Source organism: Gasterosteus aculeatus, unplaced genomic scaffold, assembly GCF_964276395.1.
Source record: "Gasterosteus aculeatus unplaced genomic scaffold, fGasAcu3.hap1.1 HAP1_SCAFFOLD_29, whole genome shotgun sequence".
Taxonomy (NCBI): Eukaryota; Metazoa; Chordata; class Actinopteri; order Perciformes; family Gasterosteidae; genus Gasterosteus; species Gasterosteus aculeatus.
Window position 1 is genome coordinate 16,139 of NW_027554887.1, and position 21,377 is coordinate 37,515.

General features: G+C 44.8%; 36 non-coding genes across 36 annotated transcripts; all 36 read left to right on the top strand.

Annotated features, from left to right (window-relative positions):
* Positions 1–127: 127 nt before the first annotated feature.
* Positions 128–318, top strand: LOC144393561 (U2 spliceosomal RNA). The gene has a single exon (XR_013456401.1). It is a non-coding gene; the product is annotated as a U2 spliceosomal RNA (small nuclear RNA).
* A 276-nt stretch (positions 319–594) lies between these two features.
* On the top strand, positions 595–758 carry LOC144393467 (U1 spliceosomal RNA). The gene has a single exon (XR_013456308.1). It is a non-coding gene; the product is annotated as a U1 spliceosomal RNA (small nuclear RNA).
* Positions 759–1,200: 442 nt separating this feature from the next.
* Positions 1,201–1,315, top strand: LOC144393767 (U5 spliceosomal RNA). Its single transcript, XR_013456606.1, has one exon. It is a non-coding gene; the product is annotated as a U5 spliceosomal RNA (small nuclear RNA).
* Positions 1,316–1,917: 602 nt separating this feature from the next.
* On the top strand, positions 1,918–2,108 carry LOC144393562 (U2 spliceosomal RNA). Its single transcript, XR_013456403.1, has one exon. It is a non-coding gene; the product is annotated as a U2 spliceosomal RNA (small nuclear RNA).
* A 276-nt stretch (positions 2,109–2,384) lies between these two features.
* On the top strand, positions 2,385–2,548 carry LOC144393479 (U1 spliceosomal RNA). The gene has a single exon (XR_013456320.1). It is a non-coding gene; the product is annotated as a U1 spliceosomal RNA (small nuclear RNA).
* Positions 2,549–2,990: 442 nt separating this feature from the next.
* On the top strand, positions 2,991–3,107 carry LOC144393753 (U5 spliceosomal RNA). Its single transcript, XR_013456593.1, has one exon. It is a non-coding gene; the product is annotated as a U5 spliceosomal RNA (small nuclear RNA).
* A 600-nt stretch (positions 3,108–3,707) lies between these two features.
* LOC144393751 (U2 spliceosomal RNA) lies at positions 3,708–3,895 on the top strand. The gene has a single exon (XR_013456592.1). It is a non-coding gene; the product is annotated as a U2 spliceosomal RNA (small nuclear RNA).
* Positions 3,896–4,171: 276 nt separating this feature from the next.
* LOC144393492 (U1 spliceosomal RNA) lies at positions 4,172–4,335 on the top strand. Its single transcript, XR_013456332.1, has one exon. It is a non-coding gene; the product is annotated as a U1 spliceosomal RNA (small nuclear RNA).
* A 442-nt stretch (positions 4,336–4,777) lies between these two features.
* On the top strand, positions 4,778–4,895 carry LOC144393916 (U5 spliceosomal RNA). Its single transcript, XR_013456756.1, has one exon. It is a non-coding gene; the product is annotated as a U5 spliceosomal RNA (small nuclear RNA).
* A 599-nt stretch (positions 4,896–5,494) lies between these two features.
* LOC144393677 (U2 spliceosomal RNA) lies at positions 5,495–5,685 on the top strand. Its single transcript, XR_013456518.1, has one exon. It is a non-coding gene; the product is annotated as a U2 spliceosomal RNA (small nuclear RNA).
* A 276-nt stretch (positions 5,686–5,961) lies between these two features.
* LOC144393504 (U1 spliceosomal RNA) lies at positions 5,962–6,125 on the top strand. The gene has a single exon (XR_013456344.1). It is a non-coding gene; the product is annotated as a U1 spliceosomal RNA (small nuclear RNA).
* A 442-nt stretch (positions 6,126–6,567) lies between these two features.
* LOC144393768 (U5 spliceosomal RNA) lies at positions 6,568–6,682 on the top strand. The gene has a single exon (XR_013456607.1). It is a non-coding gene; the product is annotated as a U5 spliceosomal RNA (small nuclear RNA).
* Positions 6,683–7,284: 602 nt separating this feature from the next.
* LOC144393563 (U2 spliceosomal RNA) lies at positions 7,285–7,475 on the top strand. Its single transcript, XR_013456404.1, has one exon. It is a non-coding gene; the product is annotated as a U2 spliceosomal RNA (small nuclear RNA).
* Positions 7,476–7,751: 276 nt separating this feature from the next.
* LOC144393516 (U1 spliceosomal RNA) lies at positions 7,752–7,915 on the top strand. The gene has a single exon (XR_013456356.1). It is a non-coding gene; the product is annotated as a U1 spliceosomal RNA (small nuclear RNA).
* A 442-nt stretch (positions 7,916–8,357) lies between these two features.
* Positions 8,358–8,474, top strand: LOC144393754 (U5 spliceosomal RNA). Its single transcript, XR_013456594.1, has one exon. It is a non-coding gene; the product is annotated as a U5 spliceosomal RNA (small nuclear RNA).
* Positions 8,475–9,074: 600 nt separating this feature from the next.
* On the top strand, positions 9,075–9,265 carry LOC144393564 (U2 spliceosomal RNA). Its single transcript, XR_013456405.1, has one exon. It is a non-coding gene; the product is annotated as a U2 spliceosomal RNA (small nuclear RNA).
* Positions 9,266–9,541: 276 nt separating this feature from the next.
* LOC144393528 (U1 spliceosomal RNA) lies at positions 9,542–9,705 on the top strand. Its single transcript, XR_013456368.1, has one exon. It is a non-coding gene; the product is annotated as a U1 spliceosomal RNA (small nuclear RNA).
* A 442-nt stretch (positions 9,706–10,147) lies between these two features.
* LOC144393917 (U5 spliceosomal RNA) lies at positions 10,148–10,265 on the top strand. The gene has a single exon (XR_013456757.1). It is a non-coding gene; the product is annotated as a U5 spliceosomal RNA (small nuclear RNA).
* A 599-nt stretch (positions 10,266–10,864) lies between these two features.
* Positions 10,865–11,055, top strand: LOC144393679 (U2 spliceosomal RNA). Its single transcript, XR_013456519.1, has one exon. It is a non-coding gene; the product is annotated as a U2 spliceosomal RNA (small nuclear RNA).
* Positions 11,056–11,331: 276 nt separating this feature from the next.
* Positions 11,332–11,495, top strand: LOC144393541 (U1 spliceosomal RNA). The gene has a single exon (XR_013456382.1). It is a non-coding gene; the product is annotated as a U1 spliceosomal RNA (small nuclear RNA).
* Positions 11,496–11,937: 442 nt separating this feature from the next.
* Positions 11,938–12,052, top strand: LOC144393769 (U5 spliceosomal RNA). The gene has a single exon (XR_013456608.1). It is a non-coding gene; the product is annotated as a U5 spliceosomal RNA (small nuclear RNA).
* A 602-nt stretch (positions 12,053–12,654) lies between these two features.
* On the top strand, positions 12,655–12,845 carry LOC144393566 (U2 spliceosomal RNA). Its single transcript, XR_013456407.1, has one exon. It is a non-coding gene; the product is annotated as a U2 spliceosomal RNA (small nuclear RNA).
* Positions 12,846–13,121: 276 nt separating this feature from the next.
* Positions 13,122–13,285, top strand: LOC144393553 (U1 spliceosomal RNA). The gene has a single exon (XR_013456394.1). It is a non-coding gene; the product is annotated as a U1 spliceosomal RNA (small nuclear RNA).
* Positions 13,286–13,727: 442 nt separating this feature from the next.
* On the top strand, positions 13,728–13,842 carry LOC144393770 (U5 spliceosomal RNA). Its single transcript, XR_013456609.1, has one exon. It is a non-coding gene; the product is annotated as a U5 spliceosomal RNA (small nuclear RNA).
* A 705-nt stretch (positions 13,843–14,547) lies between these two features.
* LOC144393567 (U2 spliceosomal RNA) lies at positions 14,548–14,738 on the top strand. The gene has a single exon (XR_013456408.1). It is a non-coding gene; the product is annotated as a U2 spliceosomal RNA (small nuclear RNA).
* Positions 14,739–15,014: 276 nt separating this feature from the next.
* On the top strand, positions 15,015–15,178 carry LOC144393565 (U1 spliceosomal RNA). Its single transcript, XR_013456406.1, has one exon. It is a non-coding gene; the product is annotated as a U1 spliceosomal RNA (small nuclear RNA).
* A 442-nt stretch (positions 15,179–15,620) lies between these two features.
* Positions 15,621–15,735, top strand: LOC144393771 (U5 spliceosomal RNA). Its single transcript, XR_013456611.1, has one exon. It is a non-coding gene; the product is annotated as a U5 spliceosomal RNA (small nuclear RNA).
* A 602-nt stretch (positions 15,736–16,337) lies between these two features.
* Positions 16,338–16,528, top strand: LOC144393569 (U2 spliceosomal RNA). Its single transcript, XR_013456409.1, has one exon. It is a non-coding gene; the product is annotated as a U2 spliceosomal RNA (small nuclear RNA).
* A 276-nt stretch (positions 16,529–16,804) lies between these two features.
* On the top strand, positions 16,805–16,968 carry LOC144393577 (U1 spliceosomal RNA). The gene has a single exon (XR_013456418.1). It is a non-coding gene; the product is annotated as a U1 spliceosomal RNA (small nuclear RNA).
* A 442-nt stretch (positions 16,969–17,410) lies between these two features.
* LOC144393773 (U5 spliceosomal RNA) lies at positions 17,411–17,525 on the top strand. The gene has a single exon (XR_013456613.1). It is a non-coding gene; the product is annotated as a U5 spliceosomal RNA (small nuclear RNA).
* Positions 17,526–18,127: 602 nt separating this feature from the next.
* LOC144393570 (U2 spliceosomal RNA) lies at positions 18,128–18,318 on the top strand. The gene has a single exon (XR_013456410.1). It is a non-coding gene; the product is annotated as a U2 spliceosomal RNA (small nuclear RNA).
* A 276-nt stretch (positions 18,319–18,594) lies between these two features.
* On the top strand, positions 18,595–18,758 carry LOC144393589 (U1 spliceosomal RNA). Its single transcript, XR_013456430.1, has one exon. It is a non-coding gene; the product is annotated as a U1 spliceosomal RNA (small nuclear RNA).
* Positions 18,759–19,200: 442 nt separating this feature from the next.
* Positions 19,201–19,315, top strand: LOC144393774 (U5 spliceosomal RNA). The gene has a single exon (XR_013456614.1). It is a non-coding gene; the product is annotated as a U5 spliceosomal RNA (small nuclear RNA).
* A 602-nt stretch (positions 19,316–19,917) lies between these two features.
* Positions 19,918–20,108, top strand: LOC144393571 (U2 spliceosomal RNA). Its single transcript, XR_013456411.1, has one exon. It is a non-coding gene; the product is annotated as a U2 spliceosomal RNA (small nuclear RNA).
* Positions 20,109–20,384: 276 nt separating this feature from the next.
* LOC144393602 (U1 spliceosomal RNA) lies at positions 20,385–20,548 on the top strand. Its single transcript, XR_013456442.1, has one exon. It is a non-coding gene; the product is annotated as a U1 spliceosomal RNA (small nuclear RNA).
* Positions 20,549–20,990: 442 nt separating this feature from the next.
* LOC144393775 (U5 spliceosomal RNA) lies at positions 20,991–21,105 on the top strand. Its single transcript, XR_013456615.1, has one exon. It is a non-coding gene; the product is annotated as a U5 spliceosomal RNA (small nuclear RNA).
* The last annotated feature ends 272 nt before the right edge of the window (positions 21,106–21,377 follow it).

The following is a 21,377-nucleotide window of genomic DNA, read 5'->3' on the forward strand; positions in this document are numbered from 1 at the left end:
GACGGGGGCAGCGTGGGGAGTGGGTTGTTAAGTAGCAAGCGACTGCTACGCCCAGTTGAAAGAACCGCACCGCGACAATTGAGATATGTGCTGGTACGTTGGGTCTGCAAACAAACAGTTTGGTGTTATCGCTTCTCGGCCTTTTGGCTAAGATCAAGTGTAGTATCTGTTCTTATCAGTTTAATATCTGATATGTCCTCTATACGAGGACTACATATTAAGCCGATTTTTAGCTCTGGGAGATGAAAAAGGGGCTTGCTCCGTTCACTCCAAGCATCGACCCGGTATTGCAGCACCTCCGGGAACGGTGCACCCTTTAAATTGTGGAAAATAAAAGAAATGGTAACCTGAATCAGTGGTGTGGTGTTGGAAATGATTTCTGCTTTGAGTAAAACAAGTCTCACCTCCACATAGTTTTTAAGACTGAGGCTTTTGGCAAGTGACTTATGCTTACTCATCAATAGTGCCTTTGTTTTGCAAGTCTCAAATCACTGATTTTAACTTCACCGATCTGTGAGGACGGTGCCATCTGCGAACCGTCACCACAAATGCTGTGACTGGGAATACCGTCCCTGCCTCTGTCACCACCAACTCATACTTACCTGGCAGGGGAGATACCATGATCAAGAAGGTGGTTCACCCAGGGCGAGGCTCAGTCATTGCACTGCGACTGTGCTGACCACTGCGAATTCCCCAAATGTGGGAATCTCGACTGCATAATTTGTGGTAGTGGGGGACTGCGTTCGCGCTCTCCCCTGATATTGAAGTCAAAGAAAAACCAGGTGTCCCGTTTAATCATCACTGTCTGAATCCCTAGTGAAATCAACCACATTTCAGCAGGATTTTACACGGATTAATCACCACTGCACTGGAGTCTCCGGTGGAGGGAGTCTACAATCAGCAAATCACTGTCTGAATCCAAAGTGAAATCAACCAGATTTCAGCATTAATCATCACTGCGCTGGAGTCTCCAGTGGAGCACGTCTCAAATCAGCAAATCACTGTCTGAATCCAAAGTGAAATCAAGCACATTTCAGCAGGACTTTACACTTTTGCTTGTAAACAAATCAATGAGTTTTTGATGGCTGGTGCTGGGGAATGGGTTTGGCATTGGACAACCGCAGCTCAACCAGTCCCAACCACAAGAGGGATCACTGTTGCGACTGGGATATAAGGCTGCCTGCCACCTGATTCCGCAACTGACTTTGGTTTCTCTTCAATACGCATAAGTCTTTCGCCTTTTACTAAAGACTTCCGTGGAGAGGAACAACAATGAGTTGACCATATTTTTGGCAGGCTCTGCCAATTGGCTGAGCCTCATGTACTTGTGTGAAAAGAAAAGTAGTTGGACAGAGGCTCCTGACAATGGAGCACAAACAAAGTTGTGTTTACTTATCACTGGAGTCACTAGTGCAGCAAGTCTCAAATCACTGTCTGAATCCAAAGTGAAATCAACCAGATTTCAGCAGGATTTTACAGGGATTAATGGTCACTTTACTGGAGTCTCCGGTGGAGCACGTCTCAAATCAGCAAATCACTGTCTGAATTCATTGTGAAATCAACAAGATTTTCAGCAGGAATCATCACTGGAGTCACTAGTGGAGCCTTGCAGCAAGTCTCAAATCTCTGTCTGAATCCATTGTGAAATCAACAAGATTTTCAGCAGGACTTTACAGTGATTAATCATCACTGGAGTCTCTAGTGTCTGAAACAACAGTGAAATCAACCAGATTTCAGCAGGAGTTTACACTTTTGCTTGTAAACAAATCAATGATTTTAGCTTTTTTGAGGACGGGGGCAGCGTGGGGAGTGGGTTGTTAAGTAGCAAGCGACTGCTACGCCCAGTTGAAAGAACCGCACCGCGACAATTGAGATATGTGCTGGTATGTTGGGTCTGCAAACAAACAGTTTGGTGTTATCGCTTCTCGGCCTTTTGGCTAAGATCAAGTGTAGTATCTGTTCTTATCAGTTTAATATCTGATATGTCCTCTATACGAGGACTACATATTAAGCCGATTTTTAGCTCTGGGAGATGAAAAAGGGGCTTGCTCCGTTCACTCCAAGCATCGACCCGGTATTGCAGCACCTCCGGGAACGGTGCACCCTTTAAATTGTGGAAAATAAAAGAAATGGTAACCTGAATCAGTGGTGTGGTGTTGGAAATGATTTCTGCTTTGAGTAAAACAAGTCTCACCTCCACATAGTTTTTAAGACTGAGGCTTTTGGCAAGTGACTTATGCTTACTCATCAATAGTGCCTTTGTTTTGCAAGTCTCAAATCACTGATTTTAACTTCACCGATCTGTGAGGACGGTGCCATCTGCGAACCGTCACCACAAATGCTGTGACTGGGAATACCGTCCCTGCCTCTGTCACCACCAACTCATACTTACCTGGCAGGGGAGATACCATGATCAAGAAGGTGGTTCACCCAGGGCGAGGCTCAGTCATTGCACTGCGACTGTGCTGACCACTGCGAATTCCCCAAATGTGGGAATCTCGACTGCATAATTTGTGGTAGTGGGGGACTGCGTTCGCGCTCTCCCCTGATATTGAAGTCAAAGAAAAACCAGGTGTCCCGTTTAATCATCACTGTCTGAATCCCTAGTGAAATCAACCACATTTCAGCAGGATTTTACACGGATTAATCACCACTGCACTGGAGTCTCCGGTGGAGGGAGTCTACAATCAGCAAATCACTGTCTGAATCCAAAGTGAAATCAACCAGATTTCAGCATTAATCATCACTGCGCTGGAGTCTCCAGTGGAGCACGTCTCAAATCAGCAAATCACTGTCTGAATCCAAAGTGAAATCAAGCACATTTCAGCAGGACTTTACACTTTTGCTTGTAAACAAATCAATGAGTTTTTGATGGCTGGTGCTGGGGAATGGGTTTGGCATTGGACAACCGCAGCTCAACCAGTCCCAACCACAAGAGGGATCACTGTTGCGACTGGGATATAAGGCTGCCTGCCACCTGATTCCGCAACTGACTTTGGTTTCTCTTCAATACGCATAAGTCTTTCGCCTTTTACTAAAGACTTCCGTGGAGAGGAACAACAATGAGTTGACCATATTTTTGGCAGGCTCTGCCAATTGGCTGAGCTTCATGTACTTGTGTGAAAAGAAAAGTAGTTGGACAGAGGCTCCTGACAATGGAGCACAAACAAAGTTGTGTTTACTTATCACTGGAGTCACTAGTGCAGCAAGTCTCAAATCACTGTCTGAATCCAAAGTGAAATCAACCAGATTTCAGCAGGATTTTACAGGGATTAATGGTCACTTTACTGGAGTCTCCGGTGGAGCACGTCTCAAATCAGCAAATCACTGTCTGAATTCATTGTGAAATCAACAAGATTTTCAGCAGGAATCATCACTGGAGTCACTAGTGGAGCCTTGCAGCAAGTCTCAAATCTCTGTCTGAATCCATTGTGAAATCAACAAGATTTTCAGCAGGACTTTACAGTGATTAATCATCACTGGAGTCTCTAGTGTCTGAAACAACAGTGAAATCAACCAGATTTCAGCAGGAGTTTACACTTTTGCTTGTAAACAAATCAATGATTTTAGCTTTTTTGAGGACGGGGGCAGCGTGGGGAGTGGGTTGTTAAGTAGCAAGCGACTGCTACGCCCAGTTGAAAGAACCGCACCGCGACAATTGAGATATGTGCTGGTACGTTGGGTCTGCAAACAAACAGTTTGGTGTTATCGCTTCTCGGCCTTTTGGCTAAGATCAAGTGTAGTATCTGTTCTTATCAGTTTAATATCTGATATGTCCTCTATACGAGGACTACATATTAAGCCGATTTTTAGCTCTGGGAGATGAAAAAGGGGCTTGCTCCGTTCACTCCAATCGACCCGGTATTGCAGCACCTCCGGGAACGGTGCACCCTTTAAATTGTGGAAAATAAAAGAAATGGTAACCTGAATCAGTGGTGTGGTGTTGGAAATGATTTCTGCTTTGAGTAAAACAAGTCTCACCTCCACATAGTTTTTAAGACTGAGGCTTTTGGCAAGTGACTTATGCTTACTCATCAATAGTGCCTTTGTTTTGCAAGTCTCAAATCACTGATTTTAACTTCACCGATCTGTGAGGACGGTGCCATCTGCGAACCGTCACCACAAATGCTGTGACTGGGAATACCGTCCCTGCCTCTGTCACCACCAACTCATACTTACCTGGCAGGGGAGATACCATGATCAAGAAGGTGGTTCACCCAGGGCGAGGCTCAGTCATTGCACTGCGACTGTGCTGACCACTGCGAATTCCCCAAATGTGGGAATCTCGACTGCATAATTTGTGGTAGTGGGGGACTGCGTTCGCGCTCTCCCCTGATATTGAAGTCAAAGAAAAACCAGGTGTCCCGTTTAATCATCACTGTCTGAATCCCTAGTGAAATCAACCACATTTCAGCAGGATTTTACACGGATTAATCACCACTGCACTGGAGTCTCCGGTGGAGGGAGTCTACAATCAGCAAATCACTGTCTGAATCCAAAGTGAAATCAACCAGATTTCAGCATTAATCATCACTGCGCTGGAGTCTCCAGTGGAGCACGTCTCAAATCAGCAAATCACTGTCTGAATCCAAAGTGAAATCAAGCACATTTCAGCAGGACTTTACACTTTTGCTTGTAAACAAATCAATGAGTTTTTGATGGCTGGTGCTGGGGAATGGGTTTGGCATTGGACAACCGCAGCTCAACCAGTCCCAACCACAAGAGGGATCACTGTTGCGACTGGGATATAAGGCTGCCTGCCACCTGATTCCGCAACTGACTTTGGTTTCTCTTCAATACGCATAAGTCTTTCGCCTTTTACTAAAGACTTCCGTGGAGAGGAACAACAATGAGTTGACCATATTTTTGGCAGGCTCTGCCAATTGACTGAGCCTCATGTACTTGTGTGAAAAGAAAAGTAGTTGGACAGAGGCTCCTGACAATGGAGCACAAACAAAGTTGTGTTTACTTATCACTGGAGTCACTAGTGCAGCAAGTCTCAAATCACTGTCTGAATCCAAAGTGAAATCAACCAGATTTCAGCAGGATTTTACAGGGATTAATGGTCACTTTACTGGAGTCTCCGGTGGAGCACGTCTCAAATCAGCAAATCACTGTCTGAATTCATTGTGAAATCAACAAGATTTTCAGCAGGAATCATCACTGGAGTCACTAGTGGAGCCTTGCAGCAAGTCTCAAATCTCTGTCTGAATCCATTGTGAAATCAACAAGATTTTCAGCAGGACTTTACAGTGATTAATCATCACTGGAGTCTCTAGTGTCTGAAACAACAGTGAAATCAACCAGATTTCAGCAGGAGTTTACACTTTTGCTTGTAAACAAATCAATGATTTTAGCTTTTTTGAGGACGGGGGCAGCGTGGGGAGTGGGTTGTTAAGTAGCAAGCGACTGCTACGCCCAGTTGAAAGAACCGCACCGCGACAATTGAGATATGTGCTGGTACGTTGGGTCTGCAAACAAACAGTTTGGTGTTATCGCTTCTCGGCCTTTTGGCTAAGATCAAGTGTAGTATCTGTTCTTATCAGTTTAATATCTGATATGTCCTCTATACGAGGACTACATATTAAGCCGATTTTTAGCTCTGGGAGATGAAAAAGGGGCTTGCTCCGTTCACTCCAAGCATCGGCCCGGTATTGCAGCACCTCCGGGAACGGTGCACCCTTTAAATTGTGGAAAATAAAAGAAAGGGTAACCTGAATCAGTGGTGTGGTGTTGGAAATGATTTCTGCTTTGAGTAAAACAAGTCTCACCTCCACATAGTTTTTAAGACTGAGGCTTTTGGCAAGTGACTTATGCTTACTCATCAATAGTGCCTTTGTTTTGCAAGTCTCAAATCACTGATTTTAACTTCACCGATCTGTGAGGACGGTGCCATCTGCGAACCGTCACCACAAATGCTGTGACTGGGAATACCGTCCCTGCCTCTGTCACCACCAACTCATACTTACCTGGCAGGGGAGATACCATGATCAAGAAGGTGGTTCACCCAGGGCGAGGCTCAGTCATTGCACTGCGACTGTGCTGACCACTGCGAATTCCCCAAATGTGGGAATCTCGACTGCATAATTTGTGGTAGTGGGGGACTGCGTTCGCGCTCTCCCCTGATATTGAAGTCAAAGAAAAACCAGGTGTCCCGTTTAATCATCACTGTCTGAATCCCTAGTGAAATCAACCACATTTCAGCAGGATTTTACACGGATTAATCACCACTGCACTGGAGTCTCCGGTGGAGGGAGTCTACAATCAGCAAATCACTGTCTGAATCCAAAGTGAAATCAACCAGATTTCAGCATTAATCATCACTGCGCTGGAGTCTCCAGTGGAGCACGTCTCAAATCAGCAAATCACTGTCTGAATCCAAAGTGAAATCAAGCACATTTCAGCAGGACTTTACACTTTTGCTTGTAAACAAATCAATGAGTTTTTGATGGCTGGTGCTGGGGAATGGGTTTGGCATTGGACAACCGCAGCTCAACCAGTCCCAACCACAAGAGGGATCACTGTTGCGACTGGGATATAAGGCTGCCTGCCACCTGATTCCGCAACTGACTTTGGTTTCTCTTCAATACGCATAAGTCTTTCGCCTTTTACTAAAGACTTCCGTGGAGAGGAACAACAATGAGTTGACCATATTTTTGGCAGGCTCTGCCAATTGGCTGAGCCTCATGTACTTGTGTGAAAAGAAAAGTAGTTGGACAGAGGCTCCTGACAATGGAGCACAAACAAAGTTGTGTTTACTTATCACTGGAGTCACTAGTGCAGCAAGTCTCAAATCACTGTCTGAATCCAAAGTGAAATCAACCAGATTTCAGCAGGATTTTACAGGGATTAATGGTCACTTTACTGGAGTCTCCGGTGGAGCACGTCTCAAATCAGCAAATCACTGTCTGAATTCATTGTGAAATCAACAAGATTTTCAGCAGGAATCATCACTGGAGTCACTAGTGGAGCCTTGCAGCAAGTCTCAAATCTCTGTCTGAATCCATTGTGAAATCAACAAGATTTTCAGCAGGACTTTACAGTGATTAATCATCACTGGAGTCTCTAGTGTCTGAAACAACAGTGAAATCAACCAGATTTCAGCAGGAGTTTACACTTTTGCTTGTAAACAAATCAATGATTTTAGCTTTTTTGAGGACGGGGGCAGCGTGGGGAGTGGGTTGTTAAGTAGCAAGCGACTGCTACGCCCAGTTGAAAGAACCGCACCGCGACAATTGAGATATGTGCTGGTATGTTGGGTCTGCAAACAAACAGTTTGGTGTTATCGCTTCTCGGCCTTTTGGCTAAGATCAAGTGTAGTATCTGTTCTTATCAGTTTAATATCTGATATGTCCTCTATACGAGGACTACATATTAAGCCGATTTTTAGCTCTGGGAGATGAAAAAGGGGCTTGCTCCGTTCACTCCAAGCATCGACCCGGTATTGCAGCACCTCCGGGAACGGTGCACCCTTTAAATTGTGGAAAATAAAAGAAATGGTAACCTGAATCAGTGGTGTGGTGTTGGAAATGATTTCTGCTTTGAGTAAAACAAGTCTCACCTCCACATAGTTTTTAAGACTGAGGCTTTTGGCAAGTGACTTATGCTTACTCATCAATAGTGCCTTTGTTTTGCAAGTCTCAAATCACTGATTTTAACTTCACCGATCTGTGAGGACGGTGCCATCTGCGAACCGTCACCACAAATGCTGTGACTGGGAATACCGTCCCTGCCTCTGTCACCACCAACTCATACTTACCTGGCAGGGGAGATACCATGATCAAGAAGGTGGTTCACCCAGGGCGAGGCTCAGTCATTGCACTGCGACTGTGCTGACCACTGCGAATTCCCCAAATGTGGGAATCTCGACTGCATAATTTGTGGTAGTGGGGGACTGCGTTCGCGCTCTCCCCTGATATTGAAGTCAAAGAAAAACCAGGTGTCCCGTTTAATCATCACTGTCTGAATCCCTAGTGAAATCAACCACATTTCAGCAGGATTTTACACGGATTAATCACCACTGCACTGGAGTCTCCGGTGGAGGGAGTCTACAATCAGCAAATCACTGTCTGAATCCAAAGTGAAATCAACCAGATTTCAGCATTAATCATCACTGCGCTGGAGTCTCCAGTGGAGCACGTCTCAAATCAGCAAATCACTGTCTGAATCCAAAGTGAAATCAAGCACATTTCAGCAGGACTTTACACTTTTGCTTGTAAACAAATCAATGAGTTTTTGATGGCTGGTGCTGGGGAATGGGTTTGGCATTGGACAACCGCAGCTCAACCAGTCCCAACCACAAGAGGGATCACTGTTGCGACTGGGATATAAGGCTGCCTGCCACCTGATTCCGCAACTGACTTTGGTTTCTCTTCAATACGCATAAGTCTTTCGCCTTTTACTAAAGACTTCCGTGGAGAGGAACAACAATGAGTTGACCATATTTTTGGCAGGCTCTGCCAATTGGCTGAGCTTCATGTACTTGTGTGAAAAGAAAAGTAGTTGGACAGAGGCTCCTGACAATGGAGCACAAACAAAGTTGTGTTTACTTATCACTGGAGTCACTAGTGCAGCAAGTCTCAAATCACTGTCTGAATCCAAAGTGAAATCAACCAGATTTCAGCAGGATTTTACAGGGATTAATGGTCACTTTACTGGAGTCTCCGGTGGAGCACGTCTCAAATCAGCAAATCACTGTCTGAATTCATTGTGAAATCAACAAGATTTTCAGCAGGAATCATCACTGGAGTCACTAGTGGAGCCTTGCAGCAAGTCTCAAATCTCTGTCTGAATCCATTGTGAAATCAACAAGATTTTCAGCAGGACTTTACAGTGATTAATCATCACTGGAGTCTCTAGTGTCTGAAACAACAGTGAAATCAACCAGATTTCAGCAGGAGTTTACACTTTTGCTTGTAAACAAATCAATGATTTTAGCTTTTTTGAGGACGGGGGCAGCGTGGGGAGTGGGTTGTTAAGTAGCAAGCGACTGCTACGCCCAGTTGAAAGAACCGCACCGCGACAATTGAGATATGTGCTGGTACGTTGGGTCTGCAAACAAACAGTTTGGTGTTATCGCTTCTCGGCCTTTTGGCTAAGATCAAGTGTAGTATCTGTTCTTATCAGTTTAATATCTGATATGTCCTCTATACGAGGACTACATATTAAGCCGATTTTTAGCTCTGGGAGATGAAAAAGGGGCTTGCTCCGTTCACTCCAAGCATCGACCCGGTATTGCAGCACCTCCGGGAACGGTGCACCCTTTAAATTGTGGAAAATAAAAGAAATGGTAACCTGAATCAGTGGTGTGGTGTTGGAAATGATTTCTGCTTTGAGTAAAACAAGTCTCACCTCCACATAGTTTTTAAGACTGAGGCTTTTGGCAAGTGACTTATGCTTACTCATCAATAGTGCCTTTGTTTTGCAAGTCTCAAATCACTGATTTTAACTTCACCGATCTGTGAGGACGGTGCCATCTGCGAACCGTCACCACAAATGCTGTGACTGGGAATACCGTCCCTGCCTCTGTCACCACCAACTCATACTTACCTGGCAGGGGAGATACCATGATCAAGAAGGTGGTTCACCCAGGGCGAGGCTCAGTCATTGCACTGCGACTGTGCTGACCACTGCGAATTCCCCAAATGTGGGAATCTCGACTGCATAATTTGTGGTAGTGGGGGACTGCGTTCGCGCTCTCCCCTGATATTGAAGTCAAAGAAAAACCAGGTGTCCCGTTTAATCATCACTGTCTGAATCCCTAGTGAAATCAACCACATTTCAGCAGGATTTTACACGGATTAATCACCACTGCACTGGAGTCTCCGGTGGAGGGAGTCTACAATCAGCAAATCACTGTCTGAATCCAAAGTGAAATCAACCAGATTTCAGCATTAATCATCACTGCGCTGGAGTCTCCAGTGGAGCACGTCTCAAATCAGCAAATCACTGTCTGAATCCAAAGTGAAATCAAGCACATTTCAGCAGGACTTTACACTTTTGCTTGTAAACAAATCAATGAGTTTTTGATGGCTGGTGCTGGGGAATGGGTTTGGCATTGGACAACCGCAGCTCAACCAGTCCCAACCACAAGAGGGATCACTGTTGCGACTGGGATATAAGGCTGCCTGCCACCTGATTCCGCAACTGACTTTGGTTTCTCTTCAATACGCATAAGTCTTTCGCCTTTTACTAAAGACTTCCGTGGAGAGGAACAACAATGAGTTGACCATATTTTTGGCAGGCTCTGCCAATTGACTGAGCCTCATGTACTTGTGTGAAAAGAAAAGTAGTTGGACAGAGGCTCCTGACAATGGAGCACAAACAAAGTTGTGTTTACTTATCACTGGAGTCACTAGTGCAGCAAGTCTCAAATCACTGTCTGAATCCAAAGTGAAATCAACCAGATTTCAGCAGGATTTTACAGGGATTAATGGTCACTTTACTGGAGTCTCCGGTGGAGCACGTCTCAAATCAGCAAATCACTGTCTGAATTCATTGTGAAATCAACAAGATTTTCAGCAGGAATCATCACTGGAGTCACTAGTGGAGCCTTGCAGCAAGTCTCAAATCTCTGTCTGAATCCATTGTGAAATCAACAAGATTTTCAGCAGGACTTTACAGTGATTAATCATCACTGGAGTCTCTAGTGTCTGAAACAACAGTGAAATCAACCAGATTTCAGCAGGAGTTTACACTTTTGCTTGTAAACAAATCAATGATTTTAGCTTTTTTGAGGACGGGGGCAGCGTGGGGAGTGGGTTGTTAAGTAGCAAGCGACTGCTACGCCCAGTTGAAAGAACCGCACCGCGACAATTGAGATATGTGCTGGTACGTTGGGTCTGCAAACAAACAGTTTGGTGTTATCGCTTCTCGGCCTTTTGGCTAAGATCAAGTGTAGTATCTGTTCTTATCAGTTTAATATCTGATATGTCCTCTATACGAGGACTACATATTAAGCCGATTTTTAGCTCTGGGAGATGAAAAAGGGGCTTGCTCCGTTCACTCCAAGCATCGGCCCGGTATTGCAGCACCTCCGGGAACGGTGCACCCTTTAAATTGTGGAAAATAAAAGAAAGGGTAACCTGAATCAGTGGTGTGGTGTTGGAAATGATTTCTGCTTTGAGTAAAACAAGTCTCACCTCCACATAGTTTTTAAGACTGAGGCTTTTGGCAAGTGACTTATGCTTACTCATCAATAGTGCCTTTGTTTTGCAAGTCTCAAATCACTGATTTTAACTTCACCGATCTGTGAGGACGGTGCCATCTGCGAACCGTCACCACAAATGCTGTGACTGGGAATACCGTCCCTGCCTCTGTCACCACCAACTCATACTTACCTGGCAGGGGAGATACCATGATCAAGAAGGTGGTTCACCCAGGGCGAGGCTCAGTCATTGCACTGCGACTGTGCTGACCACTGCGAATTCCCCAAATGTGGGAATCTCGACTGCATAATTTGTGGTAGTGGGGGACTGCGTTCGCGCTCTCCCCTGATATTGAAGTCAAAGAAAAACCAGGTGTCCCGTTTAATCATCACTGTCTGAATCCCTAGTGAAATCAACCACATTTCAGCAGGATTTTACACGGATTAATCACCACTGCACTGGAGTCTCCGGTGGAGGGAGTCTACAATCAGCAAATCACTGTCTGAATCCAAAGTGAAATCAACCAGATTTCAGCATTAATCATCACTGCGCTGGAGTCTCCAGTGGAGCACGTCTCAAATCAGCAAATCACTGTCTGAATCCAAAGTGAAATCAAGCACATTTCAGCAGGACTTTACACTTTTGCTTGTAAACAAATCAATGAGTTTTTGATGGCTGGTGCTGGGGAATGGGTTTGGCATTGGACAACCGCAGCTCAACCAGTCCCAACCACAAGAGGGATCACTGTTGCGACTGGGATATAAGGCTGCCTGCCACCTGATTCCGCAACTGACTTTGGTTTCTCTTCAATACGCATAAGTCTTTCGCCTTTTACTAAAGACTTCCGTGGAGAGGAACAACAATGAGTTGACCATATTTTTGGCAGGCTCTGCCAATTGGCTGAGCCTCATGTACTTGTGTGAAAAGAAAAGTAGTTGGACAGAGGCTCCTGACAATGGAGCACAAACAAAGTTGTGTTTACTTATCACTGGAGTCACTAGTGCAGCAAGTCTCAAATCACTGTCTGAATCCAAAGTGAAATCAACCAGATTTCAGCAGGATTTTACAGGGATTAATGGTCACTTTACTGGAGTCTCCGGTGGAGCACGTCTCAAATCAGCAAATCACTGTCTGAATTCATTGTGAAATCAACAAGATTTTCAGCAGGAATCATCACTGGAGTCACTAGTGGAGCCTTGCAGCAAGTCTCAAATCTCTGTCTGAATCCATTGTGAAATCAACAAGATTTTCAGCAGGACTTTACAGTGATTAATCATCACTGGAGTCTCTAGTGTCTGAAACAACAGTGAAATCAACCAGATTTCAGCAGGAGTTTACACTTTTGCTTGTAAACAAATCAATGATTTTAGCTTTTTTGAGGACGGGGGCAGCGTGGGGAGTGGGTTGTTAAGTAGCAAGCGACTGCTACGCCCAGTTGAAAGAACCGCACCGCGACAATTGAGATATGTGCTGGTACGTTGGGTCTGCAAACAAACAGTTTGGTGTTATCGCTTCTCGGCCTTTTGGCTAAGATCAAGTGTAGTATCTGTTCTTATCAGTTTAATATCTGATATGTCCTCTATACGAGGACTACATATTAAGCCGATTTTTAGCTCTGGGAGATGAAAAAGGGGCTTGCTCCGTTCACTCCAAGCATCGACCCGGTATTGCAGCACCTCCGGGAACGGTGCACCCTTTAAATTGTGGAAAATAAAAGAAATGGTAACCTGAATCAGTGGTGTGGTGTTGGAAATGATTTCTGCTTTGAGTAAAACAAGTCTCACCTCCACATAGTTTTTAAGACTGAGGCTTTTGGCAAGTGACTTATGCTTACTCATCAATAGTGCCTTTGTTTTGCAAGTCTCAAATCACTGATTTTAACTTCACCGATCTGTGAGGACGGTGCCATCTGCGAACCGTCACCACAAATGCTGTGACTGGGAATACCGTCCCTGCCTCTGTCACCACCAACTCATACTTACCTGGCAGGGGAGATACCATGATCAAGAAGGTGGTTCACCCAGGGCGAGGCTCAGTCATTGCACTGCGACTGTGCTGACCACTGCGAATTCCCCAAATGTGGGAATCTCGACTGCATAATTTGTGGTAGTGGGGGACTGCGTTCGCGCTCTCCCCTGATATTGAAGTCAAAGAAAAACCAGGTGTCCCGTTTAATCATCACTGTCTGAATCCCTAGTGAAATCAACCACATTTCAGCAGGATTTTACACGGATTAATCACCACTGCACTGGAGTCTCCGGTGGAGGGAGTCTACAATCAGCAAATCACTGTCTGAATCCAAAGTGAAATCAACCAGATTTCAGCATTAATCATCACTGCGCTGGAGTCTCCAGTGGAGCACGTCTCAAATCAGCAAATCACTGTCTGAATCCAAAGTGAAATCAAGCACATTTCAGCAGGACTTTACACTTTTGCTTGTAAACAAATCAATGAGTTTTTGATGGCTGGTGCTGGGGAATGGGTTTGGCATTGGACAACCGCAGCTCAACCAGTCCCAACCACAAGAGGGATCACTGTTGCGACTGGGATATAAGGCTGCCTGTCACCTGATTCCGCAACTGACTTTGGTTTCTCTTCAATACGCATAAGTCTTTCGCCTTTTACTAAAGACTTCCGTGGAGAGGAACAACAATGAGTTGACCATATTTTTGGCAGGCTCTGCCAATTGGCTGAGCCTCATGTACTTGTGTGAAAAGAAAAGTAGTTGGACAGAGGCTCCTGACAATGGAGCACAAACAAAGTTGTGTTTACTTATCACTGGAGTCACTAGTGCAGCAAGTCTCAAATCACTGTCTGAATCCAAAGTGAAATCAACCAGATTTCAGCAGGATTTTACAGGGATTAATGGTCACTTTACTGGAGTCTCCGGTGGAGCACGTCTCAAATCAGCAAATCACTGTCTGAATTCATTGTGAAATCAACAAGATTTTCAGCAGGAATCATCACTGGAGTCACTAGTGGAGCCTTGCAGCAAGTCTCAAATCTCTGTCTGAATCCATTGTGAAATCAACAAGATTTTCAGCAGGACTTTACAGTGATTAATCATCACTGGAGTCACTAGTGGAGCCTTGCAGCAAGTCTCAAATCCCTGTCTGAATCCATTGTGAAATCAACAAGATTTTCAGCAGGACTTTACAGTGATTAATCATCACTGGAGTCTCTAGTGTCTGAAACAACAGTGAAATCAACCAGATTTCAGCAGGAGTTTACACTTTTGCTTGTAAACAAATCAATGATTTTAGCTTTTTTGAGGACGGGGGCAGCGTGGGGAGTGGGTTGTTAAGTAGCAAGCGACTGCTACGCCCAGTTGAAAGAACCGCACCGCGACAATTGAGATATGTGCTGGTACGTTGGGTCTGCAAACAAACAGTTTGGTGTTATCGCTTCTCGGCCTTTTGGCTAAGATCAAGTGTAGTATCTGTTCTTATCAGTTTAATATCTGATATGTCCTCTATACGAGGACTACATATTAAGCCGATTTTTAGCTCTGGGAGATGAAAAAGGGGCTTGCTCCGTTCACTCCAAGCATCGACCCGGTATTGCAGCACCTCCGGGAACGGTGCACCCTTTAAATTGTGGAAAATAAAAGAAATGGTAACCTGAATCAGTGGTGTGGTGTTGGAAATGATTTCTGCTTTGAGTAAAACAAGTCTCACCTCCACATAGTTTTTAAGACTGAGGCTTTTGGCAAGTGACTTATGCTTACTCATCAATAGTGCCTTTGTTTTGCAAGTCTCAAATCACTGATTTTAACTTCACCGATCTGTGAGGACGGTGCCATCTGCGAACCGTCACCACAAATGCTGTGACTGGGAATACCGTCCCTGCCTCTGTCACCACCAACTCATACTTACCTGGCAGGGGAGATACCATGATCAAGAAGGTGGTTCACCCAGGGCGAGGCTCAGTCATTGCACTGCGACTGTGCTGACCACTGCGAATTCCCCAAATGTGGGAATCTCGACTGCATAATTTGTGGTAGTGGGGGACTGCGTTCGCGCTCTCCCCTGATATTGAAGTCAAAGAAAAACCAGGTGTCCCGTTTAATCATCACTGTCTGAATCCCTAGTGAAATCAACCACATTTCAGCAGGATTTTACACGGATTAATCACCACTGCACTGGAGTCTCCGGTGGAGGGAGTCTACAATCAGCAAATCACTGTCTGAATCCAAAGTGAAATCAACCAGATTTCAGCATTAATCATCACTGCGCTGGAGTCTCCAGTGGAGCACGTCTCAAATCAGCAAATCACTGTCTGAATCCAAAGTGAAATCAAGCACATTTCAGCAGGACTTTACACTTTTGCTTGTAAACAAATCAATGAGTTTTTGATGGCTGGTGCTGGGGAATGGGTTTGGCATTGGACAACCGCAGCTCAACCAGTCCCAACCACAAGAGGGATCACTGTTGCGACTGGGATATAAGGCTGCCTGCCACCTGATTCCGCAACTGACTTTGGTTTCTCTTCAATACGCATAAGTCTTTCGCCTTTTACTAAAGACTTCCGTGGAGAGGAACAACAATGAGTTGACCATATTTTTGGCAGGCTCTGCCAATTGGCTGAGCCTCATGTACTTGTGTGAAAAGAAAAGTAGTTGGACAGAGGCTCCTGACAATGGAGCACAAACAAAGTTGTGTTTACTTATCACTGGAGTCACTAGTGCAGCAAGTCTCAAATCACTGTCTGAATCCAAAGTGAAATCAACCAGATTTCAGCAGGATTTTACAGGGATTAATGGTCACTTTACTGGAGTCTCCGGTGGAGCACGTCTCAAATCAGCAAATCACTGTCTGAATTCATTGTGAAATCAACAAGATTTTCAGCAGGAATCATCACTGGAGTCACTAGTGGAGCCTTGCAGCAAGTCTCAAATCTCTGTCTGAATCCATTGTGAAATCAACAAGATTTTCAGCAGGACTTTACAGTGATTAATCATCACTGGAGTCTCTAGTGTCTGAAACAACAGTGAAATCAACCAGATTTCAGCAGGAGTTTACACTTTTGCTTGTAAACAAATCAATGATTTTAGCTTTTTTGAGGACGGGGGCAGCGTGGGGAGTGGGTTGTTAAGTAGCAAGCGACTGCTACGCCCAGTTGAAAGAACCGCACCGCGACAATTGAGATATGTGCTGGTACGTTGGGTCTGCAAACAAACAGTTTGGTGTTATCGCTTCTCGGCCTTTTGGCTAAGATCAAGTGTAGTATCTGTTCTTATCAGTTTAATATCTGATATGTCCTCTATACGAGGACTACATATTAAGCCGATTTTTAGCTCTGGGAGATGAAAAAGGGGCTTGCTCCGTTCACTCCAAGCATCGACCCGGTATTGCAGCACCTCCGGGAACGGTGCACCCTTTAAATTGTGGAAAATAAAAGAAATGGTAACCTGAATCAGTGGTGTGGTGTTGGAAATGATTTCTGCTTTGAGTAAAACAAGTCTCACCTCCACATAGTTTTTAAGACTGAGGCTTTTGGCAAGTGACTTATGCTTACTCATCAATAGTGCCTTTGTTTTGCAAGTCTCAAATCACTGATTTTAACTTCACCGATCTGTGAGGACGGTGCCATCTGCGAACCGTCACCACAAATGCTGTGACTGGGAATACCGTCCCTGCCTCTGTCACCACCAACTCATACTTACCTGGCAGGGGAGATACCATGATCAAGAAGGTGGTTCACCCAGGGCGAGGCTCAGTCATTGCACTGCGACTGTGCTGACCACTGCGAATTCCCCAAATGTGGGAATCTCGACTGCATAATTTGTGGTAGTGGGGGACTGCGTTCGCGCTCTCCCCTGATATTGAAGTCAAAGAAAAACCAGGTGTCCCGTTTAATCATCACTGTCTGAATCCCTAGTGAAATCAACCACATTTCAGCAGGATTTTACACGGATTAATCACCACTGCACTGGAGTCTCCGGTGGAGGGAGTCTACAATCAGCAAATCACTGTCTGAATCCAAAGTGAAATCAACCAGATTTCAGCATTAATCATCACTGCGCTGGAGTCTCCAGTGGAGCACGTCTCAAATCAGCAAATCACTGTCTGAATCCAAAGTGAAATCAAGCACATTTCAGCAGGACTTTACACTTTTGCTTGTAAACAAATCAATGAGTTTTTGATGGCTGGTGCTGGGGAATGGGTTTGGCATTGGACAACCGCAGCTCAACCAGTCCCAACCACAAGAGGGATCACTGTTGCGACTGGGATATAAGGCTGCCTGTCACCTGATTCCGCAACTGACTTTGGTTTCTCTTCAATACGCATAAGTCTTTCGCCTTTTACTAAAGACTTCCGTGGAGAGGAACAACAATGAGTTGACCATATTTTTGGCAGGCTCTGCCAATTGGCTGAGCCTCATGTACTTGTGTGAAAAGAAAAGTAGTTGGACAGAGGCTCCTGACAATGGAGCACAAACAAAGTTGTGTTTACTTATCACTGGAGTCACTAGTGCAGCAAGTCTCAAATCACTGTCTGAATCCAAAGTGAAATCAACCAGATTTCAGCAGGATTTTACAGGGATTAATGGTCACTTTACTGGAGTCTCCGGTGGAGCACGTCTCAAATCAGCAAATCACTGTCTGAATTCATTGTGAAATCAACAAGATTTTCAGCAGGAATCATCACTGGAGTCACTAGTGGAGCCTTGCAGCAAGTCTCAAATCTCTGTCTGAATCCATTGTGAAATCAACAAGATTTTCAGCAGGACTTTACAGTGATTAATCATCACTGGAGTCTCTAGTGTCTGAAACAACAGTGAAATCAACCAGATTTCAGCAGGAGTTTACACTTTTGCTTGTAAACAAATCAATGATTTTAGCTTTTTTGAGGACGGGGGCAGCGTGGGGAGTGGGTTGTTAAGTAGCAAGCGACTGCTACGCCCAGTTGAAAGAACCGCACCGCGACAATTGAGATATGTGCTGGTACGTTGGGTCTGCAAACAAACAGTTTGGTGTTATCGCTTCTCGGCCTTTTGGCTAAGATCAAGTGTAGTATCTGTTCTTATCAGTTTAATATCTGATATGTCCTCTATACGAGGACTACATATTAAGCCGATTTTTAGCTCTGGGAGATGAAAAAGGGGCTTGCTCCGTTCACTCCAAGCATCGACCCGGTATTGCAGCACCTCCGGGAACGGTGCACCCTTTAAATTGTGGAAAATAAAAGAAATGGTAACCTGAATCAGTGGTGTGGTGTTGGAAATGATTTCTGCTTTGAGTAAAACAAGTCTCACCTCCACATAGTTTTTAAGACTGAGGCTTTTGGCAAGTGACTTATGCTTACTCATCAATAGTGCCTTTGTTTTGCAAGTCTCAAATCACTGATTTTAACTTCACCGATCTGTGAGGACGGTGCCATCTGCGAACCGTCACCACAAATGCTGTGACTGGGAATACCGTCCCTGCCTCTGTCACCACCAACTCATACTTACCTGGCAGGGGAGATACCATGATCAAGAAGGTGGTTCACCCAGGGCGAGGCTCAGTCATTGCACTGCGACTGTGCTGACCACTGCGAATTCCCCAAATGTGGGAATCTCGACTGCATAATTTGTGGTAGTGGGGGACTGCGTTCGCGCTCTCCCCTGATATTGAAGTCAAAGAAAAACCAGGTGTCCCGTTTAATCATCACTGTCTGAATCCCTAGTGAAATCAACCACATTTCAGCAGGATTTTACACGGATTAATCACCACTGCACTGGAGTCTCCGGTGGAGGGAGTCTACAATCAGCAAATCACTGTCTGAATCCAAAGTGAAATCAACCAGATTTCAGCATTAATCATCACTGCGCTGGAGTCTCCAGTGGAGCACGTCTCAAATCAGCAAATCACTGTCTGAATCCAAAGTGAAATCAAGCACATTTCAGCAGGACTTTACACTTTTGCTTGTAAACAAATCAATGAGTTTTTGATGGCTGGTGCTGGGGAATGGGTTTGGCATTGGACAACCGCAGCTCAACCAGTCCCAACCACAAGAGGGATCACTGTTGCGACTGGGATATAAGGCTGCCTGTCACCTGATTCCGCAACTGACTTTGGTTTCTCTTCAATACGCATAAGTCTTTCGCCTTTTACTAAAGACTTCCGTGGAGAGGAACAACAATGAGTTGACCATATTTTTGGCAGGCTCTGCCAATTGGCTGAGCCTCATGTACTTGTGTGAAAAGAAAAGTAGTTGGACAGAGGCTCCTGACAATGGAGCACAAACAAAGTTGTGTTTACTTATCACTGGAGTCACTAGTGCAGCAAGTCTCAAATCACTGTCTGAATCCAAAGTGAAATCAACCAGATTTCAGCAGGATTTTACAGGGATTAATGGTCACTTTACTGGAGTCTCCGGTGGAGCACGTCTCAAATCAGCAAATCACTGTCTGAATTCATTGTGAAATCAACAAGATTTTCAGCAGGAATCATCACTGGAGTCACTAGTGGAGCCTTGCAGCAAGTCTCAAATCTCTGTCTGAATCCATTGTGAAATCAACAAGATTTTCAGCAGGACTTTACAGTGATTAATCATCACTGGAGTCTCTAGTGTCTGAAACAACAGTGAAATCAACCAGATTTCAGCAGGAGTTTACACTTTTGCTTGTAAACAAATCAATGATTTTAGCTTTTTTGAGGACGGGGGCAGCGTGGGGAGTGGGTTGTTAAGTAGCAAGCGACTGCTACGCCCAGTTGAAAGAACCGCACCGCGACAATTGAGATATGTGCTGGTACGTTGGGTCTGCAAACAAACAGTTTGGTGTTATCGCTTCTCGGCCTTTTGGCTAAGATCAAGTGTAGTATCTGTTCTTATCAGTTTAATATCTGATATGTCCTCTATACGAGGACTACATATTAAGCCGATTTTTAGCTCTGGGAGATGAAAAAGGGGCTTGCTCCGTTCACTCCAAGCATCGACCCGGTATTGCAGCACCTCCGGGAACGGTGCACCCTTTAAATTGTGGAAAATAAAAGAAATGGTAACCTGAATCAGTGGTGTGGTGTTGGAAATGATTTCTGCTTTGAGTAAAACAAGTCTCACCTCCACATAGTTTTTAAGACTGAGGCTTTTGGCAAGTGACTTATGCTTACTCATCAATAGTGCCTTTGTTTTGCAAGTCTCAAATCACTGATTTTAACTTCACCGATCTGTGAGGACGGTGCCATCTGCGAACCGTCACCACAAATGCTGTGACTGGGAATACCGTCCCTGCCTCTGTCACCACCAACTCATACTTACCTGGCAGGGGAGATACCATGATCAAGAAGGTGGTTCACCCAGGGCGAGGCTCAGTCATTGCACTGCGACTGTGCTGACCACTGCGAATTCCCCAAATGTGGGAATCTCGACTGCATAATTTGTGGTAGTGGGGGACTGCGTTCGCGCTCTCCCCTGATATTGAAGTCAAAGAAAAACCAGGTGTCCCGTTTAATCATCACTGTCTGAATCCCTAGTGAAATCAACCACATTTCAGCAGGATTTTACACGGATTAATCACCACTGCACTGGAGTCTCCGGTGGAGGGAGTCTACAATCAGCAAATCACTGTCTGAATCCAAAGTGAAATCAACCAGATTTCAGCATTAATCATCACTGCGCTGGAGTCTCCAGTGGAGCACGTCTCAAATCAGCAAATCACTGTCTGAATCCAAAGTGAAATCAAGCACATTTCAGCAGGACTTTACACTTTTGCTTGTAAACAAATCAATGAGTTTTTGATGGCTGGTGCTGGGGAATGGGTTTGGCATTGGACAACCGCAGCTCAACCAGTCCCAACCACAAGAGGGATCACTGTTGCGACTGGGATATAAGGCTGCCTGTCACCTGATTCCGCAACTGACTTTGGTTTCTCTTCAATACGCATAAGTCTTTCGCCTTTTACTAAAGACTTCCGTGGAGAGGAACAACAATGAGTTGACCATATTTTTGGCAGGCTCTGCCAATTGGCTGAGCCTCATGTACTTGTGTGAAAAGAAAAGTAGTTGGACAGAGGCTCCTGACAATGGAGCACAAACAAAGTTGTGTTTACTTATCACTGGAGTCACTAGTGCAGCAAGTCTCAAATCACTGTCTGAATCCAAAGTGAAATCAACCAGATTTCAGCAGGATTTTACAGGGATTAATGGTCACTTTACTGGAGTCTCCGGTGGAGCACGTCTCAAATCAGCAAATCACTGTCTGAATTCATTGTGAAATCAACAAGATTTTCAGCAGGAATCATCAC